Source organism: Phyllobates terribilis, unplaced genomic scaffold (assembly GCF_046119375.1).
Source record: "Phyllobates terribilis strain yellow unplaced genomic scaffold, ASM4611937v1 Scaffold_488__1_contigs__length_1352022, whole genome shotgun sequence".
In the NCBI taxonomy this organism is placed as follows: Eukaryota; Metazoa; Chordata; class Amphibia; order Anura; family Dendrobatidae; genus Phyllobates; species Phyllobates terribilis.
This window is the reverse complement of record NW_027363248.1, coordinates 750839-772108: the sequence shown is the minus strand read 5'-3', so window position 1 is coordinate 772108 and position 21270 is coordinate 750839. Positions and strand designations below refer to the sequence as shown.

At 43.6% G+C, this 21270-nt stretch overlaps 6 non-coding genes across 6 annotated transcripts; all 6 read left to right on the top strand.

Moving 5' to 3' along the window:
• The first annotated feature begins 6242 nt into the window (after window positions 1–6242).
• Window positions 6243–6435, top strand: LOC141229972 (U2 spliceosomal RNA). The gene has a single exon (XR_012296585.1). It is a non-coding gene; the product is annotated as a U2 spliceosomal RNA (small nuclear RNA).
• Window positions 6436–7544: 1109 nt separating this feature from the next.
• LOC141230030 (U2 spliceosomal RNA) lies at window positions 7545–7735 on the top strand. The gene has a single exon (XR_012296621.1). It is a non-coding gene; the product is annotated as a U2 spliceosomal RNA (small nuclear RNA).
• Window positions 7736–8844: 1109 nt separating this feature from the next.
• On the top strand, window positions 8845–9035 carry LOC141229904 (U2 spliceosomal RNA). Its single transcript, XR_012296522.1, has one exon. It is a non-coding gene; the product is annotated as a U2 spliceosomal RNA (small nuclear RNA).
• A 1115-nt stretch (window positions 9036–10150) lies between these two features.
• On the top strand, window positions 10151–10341 carry LOC141229984 (U2 spliceosomal RNA). The gene has a single exon (XR_012296594.1). It is a non-coding gene; the product is annotated as a U2 spliceosomal RNA (small nuclear RNA).
• A 1109-nt stretch (window positions 10342–11450) lies between these two features.
• Window positions 11451–11641, top strand: LOC141229866 (U2 spliceosomal RNA). The gene has a single exon (XR_012296487.1). It is a non-coding gene; the product is annotated as a U2 spliceosomal RNA (small nuclear RNA).
• Window positions 11642–17810: 6169 nt separating this feature from the next.
• LOC141229968 (U2 spliceosomal RNA) lies at window positions 17811–18000 on the top strand. Its single transcript, XR_012296581.1, has one exon. It is a non-coding gene; the product is annotated as a U2 spliceosomal RNA (small nuclear RNA).
• The last annotated feature ends 3270 nt before the right edge of the window (window positions 18001–21270 follow it).

Sequence of the window (21270 nt, the reverse complement as noted above, 5' to 3'; positions counted from 1 at the left end):
AGCTCATTTTGGTTCAACTTCAGCAACTGTGCATTGCATTGCCATGTAATGTAATGAAATGCTATCTTTCTAGCTCTCCCTTTTTACTTCCTTTTGGATAAACAGACATATTAGGTAAGCATTTTGGAGCTTTCACCTAAATAACTACAGGTGGTGAGATAAGCTGGACAATATAATTGACCTTTCAGTATATTGTTGCACACACACCATCTATTTAGCAAATGCCCTTGTTATCAACAGCAGCCATTTAAACTCACCTGAGCTAACAGGTATGTGCGCTGGTTACTCTGCTGCGCTTAAAATTTCTTTTTTGGTTTGCTACAATGCCTTTTCTGAAACGTTGTCTCCCTCTGCTGGAACACTGACTTCTTTCATTTAATGCCTGCAGACTATAAAAGAGAACCCAACCCAAAAAGTTTGGTTGATTAGTCTGTGGCATTCTGTTAAACTGTTGCTTATGGCGGTCTCTGTGAGCTTCTCAGCGACATTCAGCCAGCCAGGTATCCTGCCTGCAGTAGATGGAATGTGGCAATGGAACGCTGGCTGCGCGTGTCATAATAGGCTCTGAGCCTTTATATACCTGTGCACAGCAGCAGCCACCTTCAGTCTGCTGCTGGACAGCCAGCAGCAGCAGCAGCAGCAGGAGAGGTATGTAATCAGCAGCCCTCCTGCTAAGGGTAGACAGCTGCTCGTTCCACCCCACCCCCCGCCTTAATTGGTTCTCCTCCCTTCCAACGGTGTTGAGGCGGGAGGGAACAGCAGGGGGTGAAGGTGCTGTGTTTAAAGAGGTGGAGTTATGCAGATCTAAAACGCGTGGATTGCAGCAGCAGCAAGCCGAAAAGTGCAGGCATGTAAGGGATCTAGAGGTTGACAACATGTCTTCTTAACGGGAGTCCAGGAGCTCATCTCCACAAATGGACTTTTCAGGATCCTTGGGTGGCTCCGTAGTTTGAAACCAATTCTGGTTATCGCTTCTCGGCCTTTTGGCTATGATCAAGTGCTTTATTGCAGGAGATTGTGGTTGAAGGGCACTCGGGTACCCCTCTCCTTGGCCTGGCAGGATCGTCCACTTTGGTGGACTTAACCTGCTTGCTGCTATTAGGGAGAGGGCTTAGTCCCAGGGTAACGAGTTGCGATCCCCCAGCTTCCAGGTGTTTTTCGCTGCAAGAACACTGGGAGCGCAGATTGCAAACGGCTGCAATTTGCAAACTTGTTGAGTTTTTCCATGGAGGTCGACCCTAACCTCGTGCCTCTTTATGCGAGGCTAAAAAACTCTATCCGAGTTCACTTCACGGCGGGTGGCTCGGATATGAGGAAATTAGGGTATGTAGTCCAGGACGTGCTCAGGAACCTTCTTGGCGTACAAAGGAATGAAATTCTCTCCATCCAGGATTATCCCAGAAGAGGTGGCTATGACATCACATTCACCGGAGAAGGTATTTTTAGAGATGTACTAGAAAAGTTAAAAAAAGTTGAAAATAGTCCTGTTTTGAAAGGGATACAAATTGTTGAGCACGTCCTGGATGAGGTAAGACTGGTTATTGTAAAAATATTTTCGCCCTTTGTTTCTGCTCCAGAAGTAATGTCATTTCTAGCAATTTATTTTAAAAGTGTTAAATGTATTGGGAAGATATTAAACGAATATAACATATGGACATCTAAGTGGAAATTCCTTGTGAAGTGTACAAGAGATCCAAATACACCAGGTGGTATACGGCTCCCCCCTGCCCGTTTCAAAATTGGGCAAACAAATGGGGATTTCTTCTTTTCTGGGATGCCAGTATATTGCAGAAATTGTGGGCGCTATGGTCATTCAAAAGAAAACTGTCATGTATCATGTAGAAATTGTGCTAGTGAAGAACATGAGACAAAAGAATGCCCTAAGGAAAAGAAATGCAGTTTTTGCCAGACTCCAGGTCACTTTTATTTTTCTTGCCCTCACAGATTTCGGGAAGATGAGCAAAAGGGGAAGTCCAAGACGTCCGACCAAGGACCAAAAGATCAGACCACCCCTCAGGAGGAGGAACAACAACCTGGAGCCTCTGGAGACAATAAGGGCGTACCAAATAGTGAAGTGTCTCCAGAGTCTATGACAGGTAAAATACCAAATCCCAAAACCTGGCTGCAGGACCTGCGGGAGTCCAAAAGGAGGGCTGAGAAGGAGCAGAAGGGCACTACTGGTAAGGTCAAAAGGGACCGGCAAAAGGCCGACACAGAAGCCCATGCCCAGTCTGGGTCTCCTAGTGCTGAGGGCGCTGAGTGGATAAAGGTGGGTCCTAAGAAAAAGAAAAAGGGTGGTTCGGAGGAGGCAGCAGGAGGTGAACAGATGGACACTTCTCCAGAAGGGGACGTGGACGCTGGACCCTCAGGGGTTTCGGTCTCCGCTGCTACAGGTGGGGACCGGGATCTTGCTGCCTCTGAAGAGTCAGAGGCTCTGCCTTGTGCGCAACCTCCTCCTATAGGACGACCTTCTACAGGTCAAACAGGGGCGGCGGAACCCCTCGGGGACCCACCTGATGAGGAACTGCATGGCCAGCCAATGGAGACCCAGCGGGTTCTGCCAGCCAGCCCTCCGAGCTATGCCAGTGTAGCGTCGGGTTTATATAAATGTGGTAATCTTTCCTCCTCCACGGAGACTCTCGTGACGATACTATCAGATGAGGAGGGAGGCGCAAGCCCAGTGGTCTGATCAGGTTCATCGGACAGGTAAATCCGTTGCTCTTAGTTACCTAATTAAAATTTCTACATTTTCTAATGATGGCTGAACTCAAAGGTATTTCCCTCAACGTGAGAGGCATAAAATCTAACACGAGAAGAACTGCTCTTTTTAATTTTTTTACGTGTTTTACTGCATCTGTATTTTTTCTGCAAGAATGTAATATCCCACATGAAATGTCATATCAAAAATATAAAGATGAGTGGAAGTGTGGGCCATCTGTCTGGTCCGGATCGAATGCTGCAGGATCAGCGGGTGTAGCCATACTTTTTAAAGGGAACGTTTTAATTGATTTTATTCAGGAAATTTTACCAGGTCGTATTTTATTAGTAAAAGCTTTTATTGATGGTATTAGATGGCAGTTTTTAAATTTTTATGGATCCCCAGAGAAAAATGAAAGAGCCGAAATGCTTGATCTTTTACCATTATTTATTAATAACTCTGAACCTTTTATCTTAGCAGGGGATTTTAATTGTGTTTTAAAAGGTGAAAACCGGCGCTCCAGCTCTGTAAGCAGGAACTACGATAAAACCTCAGGTATGCTACATGATATAGTCAAAGATGCTAAATTGATAGACATATATAAAGAGTGTCATAGTGACAGCCCAGAGGACGCCGGTTTCACTTGGAGCAATGCTAATTGTAGCTCTAGGATTGATTTTATTTTTGGTTCAGATAAAACAATACCTGCCAAATGTGAAGTTTTAACTAATATATTTTCAGACCATAAACTTTTATCCTTTACCATAAAAGTAAATGACAACAAAAAATGTGGTAAGAAAAGCTGGAAAATGAACGTATCCCTTTTAACCGACCCGCAGATTTTATCAGATTTTATTGAGTTTTATAGGAAATGTAGAAAAGGGAAAAAAACAAATGAGACTATGAGTGTATGGTGGGATAGAATGAAAGTAAAAATAAAAGACTTTTTTATTAAAAAGAGTATATGTAGAGCCAAAGAAAAATATGAAGAATATAGAATTTTAAATACCCGCCTACAAACATTATTTAAGCTCAGAGACAATGGGATAGATGTACAAGTTGATATTTCAAACTTAAAAGAAGAGATTTCAAAATGGCTAGAACAAAAAGGAAAAGAGATAATTTTTCGTTCTAGAGTACAACATATAGAAGAAAATGAAAAGTGTTCCAGATATTTTTTTAGGAAAAATAAAAAAGAAAAAGTGATAATTGACCATATAGATGGTGAGAATAATATAAAAAATATGCTGGGTAAAGTTGAGGTTTTTTTTTCTAATCTTTTTAATGGAAAAAATATAGATAATAAATTAATGGATGATTCGCTGCAAGGACTAACAGCTGTTTTAGATCCCGCATCCCAAGAGTTTTTATCCCAAGTTTTAACGGAACAAGAAGTGTTAAAAACTATTAAAAGTTTTAAAACTGGAAAGGTCCCTGGTCCTGATGGCATCCCAATAGAATTTTATGTATGTTTTTATGATATTTTAAAAGATGATTTGTTTTATTTGTTTACTGAGGTTTTTAATAATAAGGTTTTATTAAATTCCTGGAAGAAAGGTGAAGTCTCCCTCCTATACAAAAAAGGCGATAAATCAAAATTAGAAAACTGGAGACCAATAACACTTTTAAATTGTGACTATAAAATAATGGCTAAAATTTGTGCAAATCGTCTAAAAGAAGTCATCAGCAAAGTTATTCATTCTAATCAAGTGTGTGGGGTGCCGGGGCGCAGTATATGGGACAATCTGAATTTAGTGAAAGACTGTATTGAGGATGTGAAAGACAGAAAGGGGAAAATGGCGATTTTATCTATTGATTTTGAAAAAGCATTTGACCGTGTCTCACACTTTTATCTTTTTAAAGTTTTAGAGAAAATGGGCATACCAGAAGGGTTTTTACTATCGCTTAAAGCATTTTACAAGGATTGTACAAGTAAGATTTTAGTGAATGGTTTTAAGACACAAGAGGTATTTTTACGGTCAGGGGTGAAACAGGGATGCCCTCTGTCCCCCCTACTGTTTATCTGTGCACTGGAACCAATGTTATGTGCAATACGCCAAAATAAACAGATATGCGGTGTCCCTTTGCCTGGAAGCGGTGGTTTGGAGGCCAAGGTTGTAGGCTACATGGATGACGTGGCGGTCTTGTGTACAGATGCACCATCACTTACGGCCACTCTCCATCAAGTGCAATCCTTTTGCTTAGCTTCTGGTTTTAAAATCAATTTTAATAAGTGTAACATTTTAAGTGTTGGGGGGATGATTTTACGTGATGTACCAATTAATGTCTCCGAATCCATTTCCATTTTAGGTATATCATTCACTGAAAATAATGATGGTTATAATAGTTGGGAAACAGTTACACAGAAAGTAAATACGAAAATATGTATGTGGAACATGAGGAGACTTACAATGGAGGGTAAAGTATTGGTTTTAAAGATGGTGATTTTACCTCTTTTATTGTATCTTAGCATGGTTTTCCCCCCGCCTGTTAATGTTTTAAAAAAGATAACCAAAACCTGTTTTACCTTCTTTTGGAACTCAAAAATGGAAAAGCTGAAAAGAGAAATCGTGATGAAATCAAAAGTAAAAGGTGGTAAAGATTTTCCAGATTTTAATAGGTTTCTTTTAATCCATCTGTTCGTTTACTGTTTTAATGCCCTTTTTAAGAATCACTATTGGTCCTTTTTTATGCGTTTTAATACAGGATTTTTTATGAGAAAGTTTGGATGGTATGAAGTTAATATTTCTGTGCCCCATGCTTTTAATTTGTCGACGCATTATGAGATTTTAAGGAAAATAGTGTCCGATTTTAATTTAGGGACTAAGAAAATAGAGGAATTAAGAAATAGTAAGAAACTAATTAAAGAAATACGTAAAAGTGAGGAAATATGTAATGTTGACAGATATGATGATGACAAATCTATGTCTATCTGGAAAATGATTAACGTTTTTTATCTTTTTAATGAACAGAGAGATCTGGCTTGGAGTTGCATGCACCGCTGTCTTCCTTGCCGGGCATTCCAATACAGAAGAGGATTTGTGAAGTCTGCCATCTGCCCAAGAGCCGGATGCCAAGACGAGGAAACGGTGGAACATCTATTATGGACATGTAATTTTGCAAAGGATTTCTGGAGAAGACTGCTCCCCCTACTGGAAAGGGTGGCAGACCTCAAGGACTTTACATATAAAACTGTGCTATACGGACTTATGGAATGCCCCACAATGGACCAGTACACAATGGCTTGGAAGACAGTGAACTGCGCCAAGTCATCTCTCTGGAAAGCGCGCAACATTGCTATTTTTAAACAAGATGTTTTATCAGTGAATGATGTTTTAAGTTTATGTTTATGTGAAATGTATACTTATTATTTAATTGACAAAAAGAAGAATGTACATATTTCCAAAAAATGGCTTGTTGACCAATGGAACCTAATTATTTAAAATCTTTGTATTTTTTTGTTTTGTAAATTTCATTTGTCTTTTAACGTTTGGTATTTGTGTAATTATGCTTGTAATTTGTTAAAGTTTTAATAAACGGTTTTATCCCTCTGCAGGGGATAGCCAAATTAAAAAAAAAAAAAATCTGTTCTTATCAGTTTAATATCTGATACGTCCCCTATCTGGGGACCATATATTAAATGGATTTTTAGAACAGGGAGATGGAAAAAGAGCTTGCTCTGTCCACTCCACGCATTGACCTGGTATTGCAGTATCTCCAGGACCGGTGCACCCCTTCTTTAATGCAGTTTCTAAAATCAGAAAGTATTGAATTCAATGTTTTTTGTTCATTTTGCTTGTTTGTCGGATTTTGGGATCGACTCTTTGGCTTTGCTTTTCTTCTCCTCATTGGATTTTTCATGTTCAAAGTTGCAGAAGCCAGATGACAAGCTCATTTTGGTTCAACTTCAGCAACTGTGCATTGCATTGCCATGTAATGTAACGCAATGCTATCTTTCTAGCTCTCCCTCTTTACTTCCTTTTGGATAAACAGACATATTAGGCAAGCATTTTGGAGCTTTCACCTAAATAACTACAGGTGGTGAGATAAGCTGCACAATATAATTGACCTTACAGTATATTGTTGCACACACACCATCTATTTAGCAAATGCCCTTGTTATCAACAGCAGCCTTTTAAACTCACCTGAGCTAACAGGTATGTGCGCTGGTTACTCTGCTGCGCTTAAAATTTCTTTTTTGGTTTGCTACAATGCCTTTTCTGAAACGTTGTCTCCCTCTGCTGGAACACTGACTTCTTTCAATTTATGCCTGCAGACTATAAAAGAGAACCCAACCCAAAAAGTTTGGTTGATTAGTCTGTGGCATTCTGTTAAACTGTTGCTTATGGCGGTCTCTGTGAGCTTCTCAGCGACATTCAGCCAGCCAGGTATCCTGCCTGCAGTAGATGGAATGTGGCAATGGAACGCTGGCTGCGCGTGTCATAATAGGCTCTGAGCCTTTATATACCTGCGCACAGCAGCAGCCACCTTCAGTCTGCTGCTGGACAGCCAGCAGCAGCAGGAGAGGTAAGTAATCAGCAGCCCTCCTGCTAAGGGTAGACAGCTGCTCGTTCCACCCCACCCCCCGCCTTAATTGGTTCTCCTCCCTTCCAACGGTGTTGAGGCGGGTGGGAACAGCAGGGGGTGAGGGTGCTGTGTTTAAAGAGGTGGAGTTATGCAGATCTAAAACGCGTGGATTGCAGCAGCAGCAAGCCGAAAAGTGCAGGCATGTAAGGGATCTAGAGGTTGACAACATGTCTTCTTAACGGGAGTCCAGGAGCTCATCTCCACAAATGGACTCTTCAGGATCCTTGGGTGGCTCCGTAGTTCGAAACCAATTCTGGTTATCGCTTCTCGGCCTTTTGGCTAAGATCAAGTGTAGTATCTGTTCTTATCAGTTTAATATCTGATACGTCCCCTATCTGGGGACCATATATTAAATGGATTTTTAGAACAGGGAGATGGAAAAAGAGCTTGCTCTGTCCACTCCACGCATTGACCTGGTATTGCAGTATCTCCAGGACCGGTGCACCCCTTCTTTAATGCAGTTTCTAAAATCAGAAAGTATTGAATTCAATGTTTTTTGTTCATTTTGCTTGTTTGTCGGATTTTGGGATGGACTCTTTGGCTTTGCTTTTCTTCTCCTCATTGGATTTTTCATGTTCAAAGTTGCAGAAGCCAGATGACAAGCTCATTTTGGTTCAACTTCAGCAACTGTGCATTGCATTGCCATGTAATGTAACGCAATGCTATCTTTCTAGCTCTCCCTCTTTACTTCCTTTTGGATAAACAGACATATTAGGCAAGCATTTTGGAGCTTTCACCTAAATAACTACAGGTGGTGAGATAAGCTGCACAATATAATTGACCTTTCAGTATATTGTTGCACACACACCATCTATTTAGCAAATGCCCTTGTTATCAACAGCAGCCTTTTAAACTCACCTGAGCTAACAGGTATGTGCGCTGGTTACTCTGCTGCGCTTAAAATTTCTTTTTTGGTTTGCTACAATGCCTTTTCTGAAACATTGTCTCCCTCTGCTGGAACACTGACTTCTTTCAATTAATGCCTGCAGACTATAAAAGAGAACCCAACCCAAAAAGTTTGGTTGATTAGTCTGTGGCATTCTGTTAAACTGTTGCTTATGGCGGTCTCTGTGAGCTTCTCAGCGACATTCAGCCAGCCAGGTATCCTGCCTGCAGTAGATGGAATGTGGCAATGGAACGCTGGCTGCGCGTGTCATAATAGGCTCTGAGCCTTTATATACCTGCGCACAGCAGCAGCCACCTTCAGTCTGCTGCTGGACAGCCAGCAGCAGCAGGAGAGGTAAGTAATCAGCAGCCCTCCTGCTAAGGGTAGACAGCTGCTCGTTCCACCCCACCCCCCGCCTTAATTGGTTCTCCTCCCTTCCAACGGTGTTGAGGCGGGTGGGAACAGCAGGGGGTGAGGGTGCTGTGTTTAAAGAGGTGGAGTTATGCAGATCTAAAACGCGTGGATTGCAGCAGCAGCAAGCCGAAAAGTGCAGGCATGTAAGGGATCTAGATGTTGACAACATGTCTTCTTAACGGGAGTCCAGGAGCTCATCTCCACAAATGGACTCTTCAGGATCCTTGGGTGGCTCCGTAGTTCGAAACCAATTCTGGTTATCGCTTCTCGGCCTTTTGGCTAAGATCAAGTGTAGTATCTGTTCTTATCAGTTTAATATCTGATACGTCCCCTATCTGGGGACCATATATTAAATGGATTTTTAGAACAGGGAGATGGAAAAAGAGCTTGCTCTGTCCACTCCACGCATTGACCTGGTATTGCAGTATCTCCAGGACTGGTGCACCCCTTCTTTAATGCAGTTTCTAAAATCAGAAAGTATTGAATTCAATGTTTTTTGTTCATTTTGCTTGTTTGTCGGATTTTGGGATCGACTCTTTGGCTTTGCTTTTCTTCTCCTCATTAGATTTTTCATGTTCAAAGTTGCAGAAGCCAGATGACAAGCTCATTTTGGTTCAACTTCAGCAACTGTGCATTGCATTGCCATGTAATGTAACGCAATGCTATCTTTCTAGCTCTCCCTCTTTACTTCCTTTTGGATAAACAGACATATTAGGCAAGCATTTTGGAGCTTTCACCTAAATAACTACAGGTGGTGAGATAAGCTGCACAATATAATTGACCTTTCAGTATATTGTTGCACACACACCATCTATTTAGCAAATGCCCTTGTTATCAACAGCAGCCTTTTAAACTCACCTGAGCTAACAGGTATGTGCGCTGGTTACTCTGCTGCGGTTAAAATTTCTTTTTTGGTTTGCTACAATGCCTTTTCTGAAACGTTGTCTCCCTCTGCTGGAACACTGACTTCTTTCAATTAATGCCTGCAGACTATAAAAGAGAACCCAACCCAAAAAGTTTGGTTGATTAGTCTGTGGCATTCTGTTAAACTGTTGCTTATGGCGGTCTCTGTGAGCTTCTCAGCGACATTCAGCCAGCCAGGTATCCTGCCTGCAGTAGATGGAATGTGGCAATGGAACGCTGGCTGCGCGTGTCATAATAGGCTCTGAGCCTTTATATACCTGTGCACAGCAGCAGCCACCTTCAGTCTGCTGATGGACAGCCAGCAGCAGCAGCAGCAGGAGAGGTATGTAATCAGCAGCCCTCCTGCTAAGGGTAGACAGCTGCTCGTTCCACCCCACCCCCCGCCTTAATTGGTTCTCCTCCCTTCCAACGGTGTTGAGGCGGGTGGGAACAGCAGGGGGTGAGGGTGCTGTGTTTAAAGAGGTGGAGTTATGCAGATCTAAAACGCGTGGATTGCAGCAGCAGCAAGCCGAAAAGTGCAGGCATGTAAGGGATCTAGAGGTTGACAACATGTCTTCTTAACGGGAGTCCAGGAGCTCATCTCCACAAATGGACTCTTCAGGATCCTTGGGTGGCTCCGTAGTTCGAAACCAATTCTGGTTATCGCTTCTCGGCCTTTTGGCTAAGATCAAGTGTAGTATCTGTTCTTATCAGTTTAATATCTGATACGTCCCCTATCTGGGGACCATATATTAAATGGATTTTTAGAACAGGGAGATGGAAAAAGAGCTTGCTCTGTCCACTCCACGCATTGACCTGGTATTGCAGTATCTCCAGGACCGGTGCACCCCTTCTTTAATGCAGTTTCTAAAATCAGAAAGTATTGAATTCAATGTTTTTTGTTCATTTTGCTTGTTTGTCGGATTTTGGGATGGACTCTTTGGCTTTGCTTTTCTTCTCCTCATTGGATTTTTCATGTTCAAAGTTGCAGAAGCCAGATGACAAGCTCATTTTGGTTCAACTTCAGCAACTGTGCATTGCATTGCCATGTAATGTAACGCAATGCTATCTTTCTAGCTCTCCCTCTTTACTTCCTTTTGGATAAACAGACATATTAGGCAAGCATTTTGGAGCTTTCACCTAAATAACTACAGGTGGTGAGATAAGCTGCACAATATAATTGACCTTTCAGTATATTGTTGCACACACACCATCTATTTAGCAAATGCCCTTGTTATCAACAGCAGCCTTTTAAACTCACCTGAGCTAACAGGTATGTGCGCTGGTTACTCTGCTGCGCTTAAAATTTCTTTTTTGGTTTGCTACAATGCCTTTTCTGAAACGTTGTCTCCCTCTGCTGGAACACTGACTTCTTTCAATTAATGCCTGCAGACTATAAAAGAGAACCCAACCCAAAAAGTTTGGTTGATTAGTCTGTGGCATTCTGTTAAACTGTTGCTTATGGCGGTCTCTGTGAGCTTCTCAGCGACATTCAGCCAGCCAGGTATCCTGCCTGCAGTAGATGGAATGTGGCAATGGAACGCTGGCTGCGCGTGTCATAATAGGCTCTGAGCCTTTATATACCTGCGCACAGCAGCAGCCACCTTCAGTCTGCTGCTGGACAGCCAGCAGCAGCAGGAGAGGTAAGTAATCAGCAGCCCTCCTGCTAAGGGTAGACAGCTGCTCGTTCCACCCCACCCCCCGCCTTAATTGGTTCTCCTCCCTTCCAACGGTGTTGAGGCGGGTGGGAACAGCAGGGGGTGAGGGTGCTGTGTTTAAAGAGGTGGAGTTATGCAGATCTAAAACGCGTGGATTGCAGCAGCAGCACGCCGAAAAGTGCAGGCATGTAAGGGATCTAGAGGTTGACAACATGTCTTCTTAACGGGAGTCCAGGAGCTCATCTCCACAAATGGACTCTTCAGGATCCTTGGGTGGCTCCGTAGTTCGAAACCAATTCTGGTTATCGCTTCTCGGCCTTTTGGCTAAGATCAAGTGTAGTATCTGTTCTTATCAGTTTAATATCTGATACGTCCCCTATCTGGGGACCATATATTAAATGGATTTTTAGAACAGGGAGATGGAAAAAGAGCTTGCTCTGTCCACTCCACGCATTGACCTGGTATTGCAGTATCTCCAGGACCGGTGCACCCCTTCTTTAATGCAGTTTCTAAAATCAGAAAGTATTGAATTCAATGTTTTTTGTTCATTTTGCTTGTTTGTCGGATTTTGGGATGGACTCTTTGGCTTTGCTTTTCTTCTCCTCATTGGATTTTTCATGTTCAAAGTTGCAGAAGCCAGATGACAAGCTCATTTTGGTTCAACTTCAGCAACTGTGCATTGCATTGCCATGTAATGTAACGCAATGCTATCTTTCTAGCTCTCCCTCTTTACTTCCTTTTGGATAAACAGACATATTAGGCAAGCATTTTGGAGCTTTCACCTAAATAACTACAGGTGGTGAGATAAGCTGCACAATATAATTGACCTTTCAGTATATTGTTGCACACACACCATCTATTTAGCAAATGCCCTTGTTATCAACAGCAGCCTTTTAAACTCACCTGAGCTAACAGGTATGTGCGCTGGTTACTCTGCTGCGCTTAAAATTTCTTTTTTGGTTTGCTACAATGCCTTTTCTGAAACGTTGTCTCCCTCTGCTGGAACACTGACTTCTTTCAATTAATGCCTGCAGACTATAAAAGAGAACCCAACCCAAAAAGTTTGGTTGATTAGTCTGTGGCATTCTGTTAAACTGTTGCTTATGGCGGTCTCTGTGAGCTTCTCAGCGACATTCAGCCAGCCAGGTATCCTGCCTGCAGTAGATGGAATGTGGCAATGGAACGCTGGCTGCGCGTGTCATAATAGGCTCTGAGCCTTTATATACCTGCGCACAGCAGCAGCCACCTTCAGTCTGCTGCTGGACAGCCAGCAGCAGCAGGAGAGGTAAGTAATCAGCAGCCCTCCTGCTAAGGGTAGACAGCTGCTCGTTCCACCCCACCCCCCGCCTTAATTGGTTCTCCTCCCTTCCAACGGTGTTGAGGCGGGTGGGAACAGCAGGGGGTGAGGGTGCTGTGTTTAAAGAGGTGGAGTTATGCAGATCTAAAACACGTGGATTGCAGCAGCAGCAAGCCGAAAAGTGCAGGCATGTAAGGGATCTAGAGGTTGACAACATGTCTTCTTAACGGGAGTCCAGGAGCTCATCTCCACAAATGGACTCTTCAGGATCCTTGGGTGGCTCCGTAGTTCAAAACCAATTCTGGTTATCGCTTCTCGGCCTTTTGGCACGATCTATCAGGTTTACCTGTGTGGTCTTGCCTGTGAGGTGCTCTTGGTACCCTTTCTCTCGGCCTGGGGGGATCGTTCCTCTTCGGAGGGACTTAACCCCCCTGCTGCTATTGGGAGGAAGGATTAGTCCGGGAGCAACGGGAAGGGATCCCATGAAGGCTTGCGCCTTTCAGAGAGAAGAGTCGGTACGTTCCTGAGTGAAGGATGCCGGCAACGCTCACATATTCATTGGGTGATGCCCGGATGCGGAACACCGTGAGGATTGAAGTTGGAGCAGCATCGAGGATGGAGAAGAATTTGGACTACATCTGCCATAGGATTCTTCTTGGAGTTCTGGAGTTTCGGCGGGAAGACATATTCTGCTTCCAGGACAACGAGTACAAGGGGACATACACCATCACCTTCAAGAGCCAGGGATGCTGTCAGCAACTCGTACAAAAGGTAAACGAGAAAAACTACTTAGATGAATTGGATGGACTAACCTTTTGTCTCTTGTATGCTTATGACGAGATCCCCATCGTGGTGCATTTCCCGAACCCCTTTGTGGAAGCTGCAGACATCTCGACCTACCTTACCCGCTATTGTGATGATCTGAGATACCTGGGTACTGTGAAGAACGCGGTAGGCTTCTGGTGCGGCAAGAGAAGGTATATGGCCCGTCTAAAGAGGGACCTTAGTGGAGTGGGAGGAATGCTACACCCTCCCTCAACCTTCGTAATCGGTAAGAGCAGAGGCTACTTATTTTATCCTGGAATGCCAGTATGTTGCAGGAACTGTGGACAAATGGGTCATACCCAAACGTCCTGCACGGGCAGGAAAGCAGACCGCTGCAATAATTGCAGCTGTTACGGACATTTAATGAAGGACTGTCCCGCTGGGAGGAAATGTAATCTCTGCAGTGAGGCGGGGCACATGTTCCGAGGATGCCCCAACAGGACCAGGACCAGGACCTACGCAGAAGCTGCATCTTCTGAAGCTGAGCCGATGCGCCCACCAGTCTTCACTGGCAGGCCGGCGTCGGAGGGCGGTTCGAAGGGCGAGAAGGCTGGGATGGAGCAGGGAGCCGGAGGCCCCTCTGGGGCGGCACCTGCATCGAAGTCCCTTAACGATGGGCGGACCTCGCATGGACCGGAGCGGGGGGGTCCTCCTTCTGGGAGGGTATCCTCCGTATCGATGGTTCCCGATACCGATCCTGTTGGGCTGGAGGGTGGTGCCCCTGTGCGGTTGGCTACAGGGGACCACGCAGCGATGGCCTCAGGATCTTCCAGGGCGATTAGCCAGCCAGATGAGGGGGCTTTGCTTCTAGGTGGCGAACATCAGGAAATCTGTGTTGTTGATCTTGTCCTGATGGACCAGTCTCCCCCCCTGGAGGAGGTGGAGGAAGAGGAGGACTGCACCAGTGACCTAGTGGAGTCTGCCCCGAAAAAGAGACGGAATGTCGAAGCCCCAGCGTCTCCTGGAATGTGGCTGGGAACCGTGACCTACGAGGGGGCAACCGCCGGCTCACAGAATATCGAGTCGTTTGGGTCCTCTAGCCCGGATGTCCTGGAGCAATTTGATATACAGGGCTTTGAGTCAGGTGTCCTCATGGAAGATCCACCACCCTGACCTATGAATGCCCACATTAAGACTTGTCTCACTGAATGTGAGGTCATTAAAGAGCCCAGTTCGTAGGGCTGCTCTATTCAAGTATTTAGAAACCACTGACTTTGACATATGTTTATTACAGGAATGCGGGATACAACATGCACTAAATTATAATGATATCAAGACAGATTGGAGACTGGGGCCCTCCATCTGGTCTGGCTCCAATGACAACAAGTCAGCGGGGGTGGGCTTCCTCTGTCGTGGGAGAAATATTACTATAAATGCTGTCACAGAAATAGTACCAGGCAGAGTGGTTTTAGTGCATTTTAAATTTAATGGTTTTACCCTACGTGTAATGAATATTTATGCTCCCCCTGATAAGCAAGAGAGAATTAATTTATTTGGGATATTGCCATTGTACTGTACTGGGTCATCTCCCCTGATCGTAGGGGGTGATTTTAATTGTCTTTGTGCTAGTGAACAACGAGCAGGGGGTGACCCTTTACGCAAATTGGATAAGTCATGTCATCTATTGAAAGATTTTATAACTGATTTTAAATTATGCGATGCGTGGAGGTCACTCCTGCCGACGGACCCTGGTTATACGTGGTCCGGAAGAGGGGTGTCCTCCAGGATCGATTTTATTTTCCTATCAGATGATTTTAACCCTGTAAAATGTGTTTTAACATCAAATATATTTTCTGACCATAATGGCTTGGAGGTGCATCTAGAATACCGGGATGAACAGAGGGTCAACAGGGGCCTCTGGCGTCTAAGTACTTACCTGCTGGAGGACCCTCTGATTCGACAAGACTTTGGTAAAGCCTATCAAGCCTGGCGGCGACAAAAACCTTCTGATGCCCCTATGGTAACCTGGTGGGAAAATTTGAAAAAAAAAGTCAGAATGTTTTTTATAAAAGCAGGGAGACGTAAAGCTAGAGAGAAAAAAAGATGTTTTAGTGACCTTAACACCAAACTACAAACACTTTTTAAATTCAAAGAGCTAGGGGTGGAGGTGGGAGATGATATTGCTGGCCTAAAAACTGAAATTCAGAACTGCATAGACACAAAGGGGAAAGAGATTATTTTTAACTCTAGAGTGCAGCACTTGGAGGAGGGGGAGAAGTGCTCTCGCTTCTTCTTCAAAAAAGTCATGGATAAAAGAGAAGTGATCACAAATCTAGAGGGTGAAACATCTATGCAGGGAATGTTGAATGTTACTTTTAACTTTTATAAGCATCTTTTTAGTAAAAAGTGTATAGATGAGTCCTTTTTATCTGATGCTCTTAATGATCTCGATTTTAAGTTAAATTTTACAGACCAGGAGTTTTTAGAACGCGATATTGTTTTAGAGGAATTATTTTATGTTTTTAAAAGTTTCTCTAAGGGTAAAGCACCTGGGTGTGACGGACTACCTGTAGAATTTTACCTTACTTTTTGGGACATTTTAAAAGAGGACCTTTTTATGCTTTTTAAAGAAGTTTTTATTTGTGAACAGTTGCCATTTTCGTGGAGGAGAGGAGTGGTGTCTTTGATATATAAAAAAGGTGACCGCAGTGCTCTAGCGAATTGGAGACCCATAACTCTCCTAAATGTTGATTACAAGGTACTTGCTAAGGTGGTTGCAGACCGGCTCAGGAGTGTCATTGCCAAACTAATCCAGCCTGAGCAGGTTTGTAGTGTACCAGGCAGAAGTATTTCAGAGGTTTTAAACGTATTAAGGGATGTAATTTGGTATTCCAGAGACCGGGGTCAAAATGTAGCTCTTTTAGCCCTAGATTTTGAAAAAGCTTTCGATAGAGTCTCTCATAGATTTCTTTTTAGAGTTTTAAAAAGAATGGGTATCCCTAATATGCTTTTAAATTGTATTAAGATTTTATATAAAAATTGTTTTAGTCAAATTTCTCTTAATGGCTTTTTAACAGATGGAGTTCCCCTTGAGTCCGGAGTGAAGCAGGGATGCCCCTTGTCGCCCATCCTGTTCATCTGCGCCATGGAGCCCCTGCTGAGCGCAATAAGGAAAGACAAAGTGATTAGAGGGGTTCCTGTTCCAGGCGGAGGTGGCAGTGATGTGAGAGTCTTTGGCTACATGGATGACGTGACGGTTGTGTGCGTGGACCCTGCTTCCCTCCGGAGGGCGGTGTTGCGCATTGATTTTTTTCCCCAGGCATCCGGTTTTAAACTTAATTTAAATAAATCTGAATGTCTGACTTTGGGATCCTGGGACACCGCCCAACTCCCGCAGCTCACTATAAAACGAGACAATGTAAAAATTCTTGGAGTTGCTTTTAACGAGGAGAATGTGGGAACTCAAAGCTGGGAGAATGTCATAGAAAAAATGTCAAAGAAAATATCATTTTGGGGTTTGAGGTCCCTAACAATGGAGGGGAAAATTTTAATTATAAAATCAGTGTTGTTACCCCTCATACTGTATATAGCTATGGTGTACCCCCCCTCTGATGTTTTAATTAAAAAAATGACTAGGATGATCTTTATGTTTTTATGGAACTCCAAAATGGAAAAATTAAGGCGAGAAATAATGAGGAAGAATAAAATGAACGGCGGAAGGGATGTCCCCGACTTACATATTTATTTGTATTTAAATTATTTCTGCTTTTGTTTCAAACATTTTAATGGTAATAGTGCGCTAAGTTATTTTTTAAAATATACTTGTGGGATGATTTTTAAAAGATGGTTTAAGTTGTCGTTGAATTCCCCTGTTTTACTATGCCCCCCCAAACACCAAGCAATCTTAGAAAAGACTGTTCGATTTTATAGCCTTGGAGATTTTAATATGGACATTTTTAAAGACCGCAAGAAGCTTTTATCTTTTCTGAGGAGGAATGAAGATGTGACCCCCATAGTAAATTTCTCAGAAGAGAGATCGAAGCAAGTTTGGAAGAATGTCTTTGGGAAATTCTTAGCAAATGGACATAAGGACATCGCATGGATGGTGGTCCACCAGTGCCTCCCCACCAGAGAGTTTCAACACAGGAGAGGCCTGGTGGCCAGAGCAAAATGCCCCAGAGACTCATGTGTTTATGACGAAACCACCTTGCACCTTATGTGGAATTGCCCATTTGCACAGGAACTTTGGCACAAAGTTGGGATTCTTTTAAAATGGACTTGCGGTTTAAGAGATTTTAACCATGAATATGTTTTATATGGCCTTTTTAAATGTCCGACCCCTCAACAGTATTGTATATGTTGGTGTATGATAAACTGTTTTAAAGACGCCCTTTGGAAGGCACGCAATATTTTACTTTTTAAACGTGATGCTATTTCTGTGAAGGATTGTCTTAAAATTGCTTTTAGCCAGATGTATATTTATTACTTGAGGGATGTCAAATGTATTGGGAGAAGGGATGCCAATCGTATATGGGGTTTTTATGGGTGGAATTCTGTGTTTTAATAATGTACTGTTTGTGTTGTTGTTTTTGATTGTAAACCATCTTTTACGCACTTAATAAAATATGTTGAAACCTGATCTGTTCTTATCAGTTTAATATCTGATACGTCCCCTATCTGGGGACCATATATTAAATGGATTTTTAGAACAGGGAGATGGAAAAAGAGCTTGCTCTGTCTACTCCACGCATTGACCTGGTATTGCAGTATCTCCAGGACCGGTGCACCCCTTCTTTAATGCAGTTTCTAAAATCAGAAAGTATTGAATTCAATGTTTTTTGTTCATTTTGCTTGTTTGTCGGATTTTGGGATGGACTCTTTGGCTTTGCTTTTCTTCTCCTCATTGGATTTTTCATGTTCAAAGTTGCAGAAGCCAGATGACAAGCTCATTTTGGTTCAACTTCAGCAACTGTGCATTGCATTGCCATGTAATGTAACGCAATGCTATCTTTCTAGCTCTCCCTCTTTACTTCCTTTTGGATAAACAGACATATTAGGCAAGCATTTTGGAGCTTTCACCTAAATAACTACAGGTGGTGAGAAAAGCTGCACAATATAATTGACCTTTCAGTATATTGTTGCACACACACCATCTATTTAGCAAATGCCCTTGTTATCAACAGCAGCCTTTTAAACTCACCTGAGCTAACAGGTATGTGCGCTGGTTACTCTGCTGCGCTTAAAATTTCTTTTTTGGTTTGCTACAATGCCTTTTCTGAAACGTTGTCTCCCTCTGCTGGAACACTGACTTCTTTCAATTAATGCCTGCAGACTATAAAAGAGAACCCAACCCAAAAAGTTTGGTTGATTAGTCTGTGGCATTCTGTTAAACTGTTGCTTATGGCGGTCTCTGTGAGCTTCTCAGCGACATTCAGCCAGCCAGGTATCCTGCCTGCAGTAGATGGAATGTGGCAATGGAACGCTGGCTGCGCGTGTCATAATAGGCTCTGAGCCTTTATATACCTGCGCACAGCAGCAGCCACCTTCAGTCTGCTGCTGGACAGCCAGCAGCAGCAGGAGAGGTAAGTAATCAGCAGCCCTCCTGCTAAGGGTAGACAGCTGCTCGTTCCACCCCACCCCCCGCCTTAATTGGTTCTCCTCCCTTCCAACGGTGTTGAGGCGGGTGGGAACAGCAGGGGGTGAGGGTGCTGTGTTTAAAGAGGTGGAGTTATGCAGATCTAAAACGCGTGGATTGCAGCAGCAGCAAGCCGAAAAGTGCAGGCATGTAAGGGATCTAGAGGTTGACAACATGTCTTCTTAACGGGAGTTCAGGAGCTCATCTCCACAAATGGACTCTTCAGGATCCTTGGGTGGCTCCGTAGTTCGAAACCAATTCTGGTTATCGCTTCTCGGCCTTTTGGCTGCGGTCAAGTGTCTTGTACAGGCGACTGTGGTCCAGAAGGTACTCGGGTACCCCTCTCCTCGGCCTTGCAGGGTGACCCACTTCGGTGGGCTCCCCTGCCTGCTGCTATTGGGAAAGGGCTTAGTCCCAGGGTAACGGGTTGCGATCCCCCCCAGCCTCTCAGGTGTTTCTGTTTACAGAACTCTGAAAGGCGCAGATTGCAAGCAGTTTGCGATTTGCTTTTTCTTGTTGCGTTACCATGGAGGTTGACCCCAACCTCGTGCCTCACTATGCGAGGCTTAAAAACACTATCCGTATTCATTTCACAGAGGGCGGAAGTGATGAAAGGAAATTGCGGTACGTAGTCCAGGACGTGCTTGAAGGGCTCTTTCATGTGCAGAAGAACGAGATTCTCTCTATCCAGGATTATCCGAGGCGTGGCGATTATGACATCACCTTCACCGGGGAAGGCATTTTTCAGGATGTCCTGGTAAGAGCCAGAAAGGCAAAAAACAATCCTATTCTAAAAGGAATACAAGTTATCGAGCACGTCCTGGATGAGGTAAAAATGGTAATCCTTAAAGTATTTTCTCCTTTCGTTACTTCAGTGGAACTAACATGTTTTCTTTCAATGTACTTTAAAAGTGTAAAATGTATAGGGAAAGTACTTAATGAGTTTCACATATGGACGTCCAAATGGAAATTTCTAGTAACATGTGAAAGAGACCCTAATTTCCCAGGCAGTGTGAAACTCCCTCCTGCACGTTTTAAAATAGGTTCCTCAAATGGAGACTTCTTTTTTTCTGGTATGCCACCCTTTTGTAGAAACTGTGGAAAATATGGCCATTTTAAGGATGACTGTGAGGCAACCTGTAGAAATTGTGCTAGTACAGAACATGACACCAAAGAATGTCCTCATGATAAAAAATGTAATTTCTGCCAAAAACCTGGTCATTTTTATTTTTCATGCCCACATAGGTTCTGGGAGGCCGAACAGAGACGGAAGGAAAAGGCCAGGACATCCGAAAATGAACCAACAGGTCAGACCACCCCTCAGGAGGAGGAACAACAACGTGGAGCCTCAGCGAGCAAAGAGGGCGATTCGAGTGATGAGGAAAGCTCAGAGGTAATGAAGGGTAACTCCCAAGCAGTGAGGAAAAGTTGGCACCAAGACAACAGGGAGGCTAAAAGAAAGGCGGAAAAGGAACAAAAGGGCATGATCGGTAAAACCAAAAGAGACCGGCAGAAGGTTGACACCGAGCCCGAGGCAAAAACTGGGTTTCCTGGGCCTGAGTCTGAGGCTAACTGGACTATGGTGGGTCCCCATAAAAAGAAAAGAGGGAAGAAAGATGGTTCGAATGGAGCGGCTGATGGGGATCAGATGGACACATCTCCTGGTGGGGAGGTGGACGTTGGTCCCCCAAAGGTCCCGGACCCTGCTGACCCCGGTGGGGAGCCGGGCCTTGCCAGCTCCATGAGCTCGGGTACATTGCCTTGTACACAACCTTCCCCTGTGTGTCGGCCTCCCCTGGGTGCAGGGGAGCCACCTGGGGACCCACCTGATAAGGATCTGAATGGCCAGCCCATGGAGACCCAGGGTGCTGTTCCTCTTAGTTGTCTCCCAAGCTACTCACATGTAGCGTTGGGTCATTGTCTTGGTGAGTCAAGTTCCTCCTCCATGGAGTCCTTACTTACGATAAATTCGGACGAGGGAAGTAGCTCGAGCGTAAGTGGTCTGGCCGGTTCAGCGGATAGGAAGTAAGTTCCGGATTTCTGTTTTATATAATTTTTTTACTTTCCTCCAATGGCAGAACTTAAGGGCATTTCCCTCAATGTGAGGGGTCTAAAATCAAAAACCAGAAGAGTAACATTATTTAATTTTTTAACTTGTCTTACGGCTTCCGTCTTCTTTTTACAGGAATGCAATATCCCGCACACAGTATCCTACAAAAAATACAAAGAGGATTGGAAATGTGGCCCATCAGTGTGGTCCGGGTCAAATGTTACCGGATCAGCAGGGATAGCTATACTTTTTAAGGGAAACGTTCAAATTGATTTTATCCAAGAGATTTTACCAGGTCGTATGTTATTAGTTAAAGCTTTTATTAATGGTGTAAAATGGCAATTTTTAAATTTTTATGGGTCCCCAGATAAAAATGA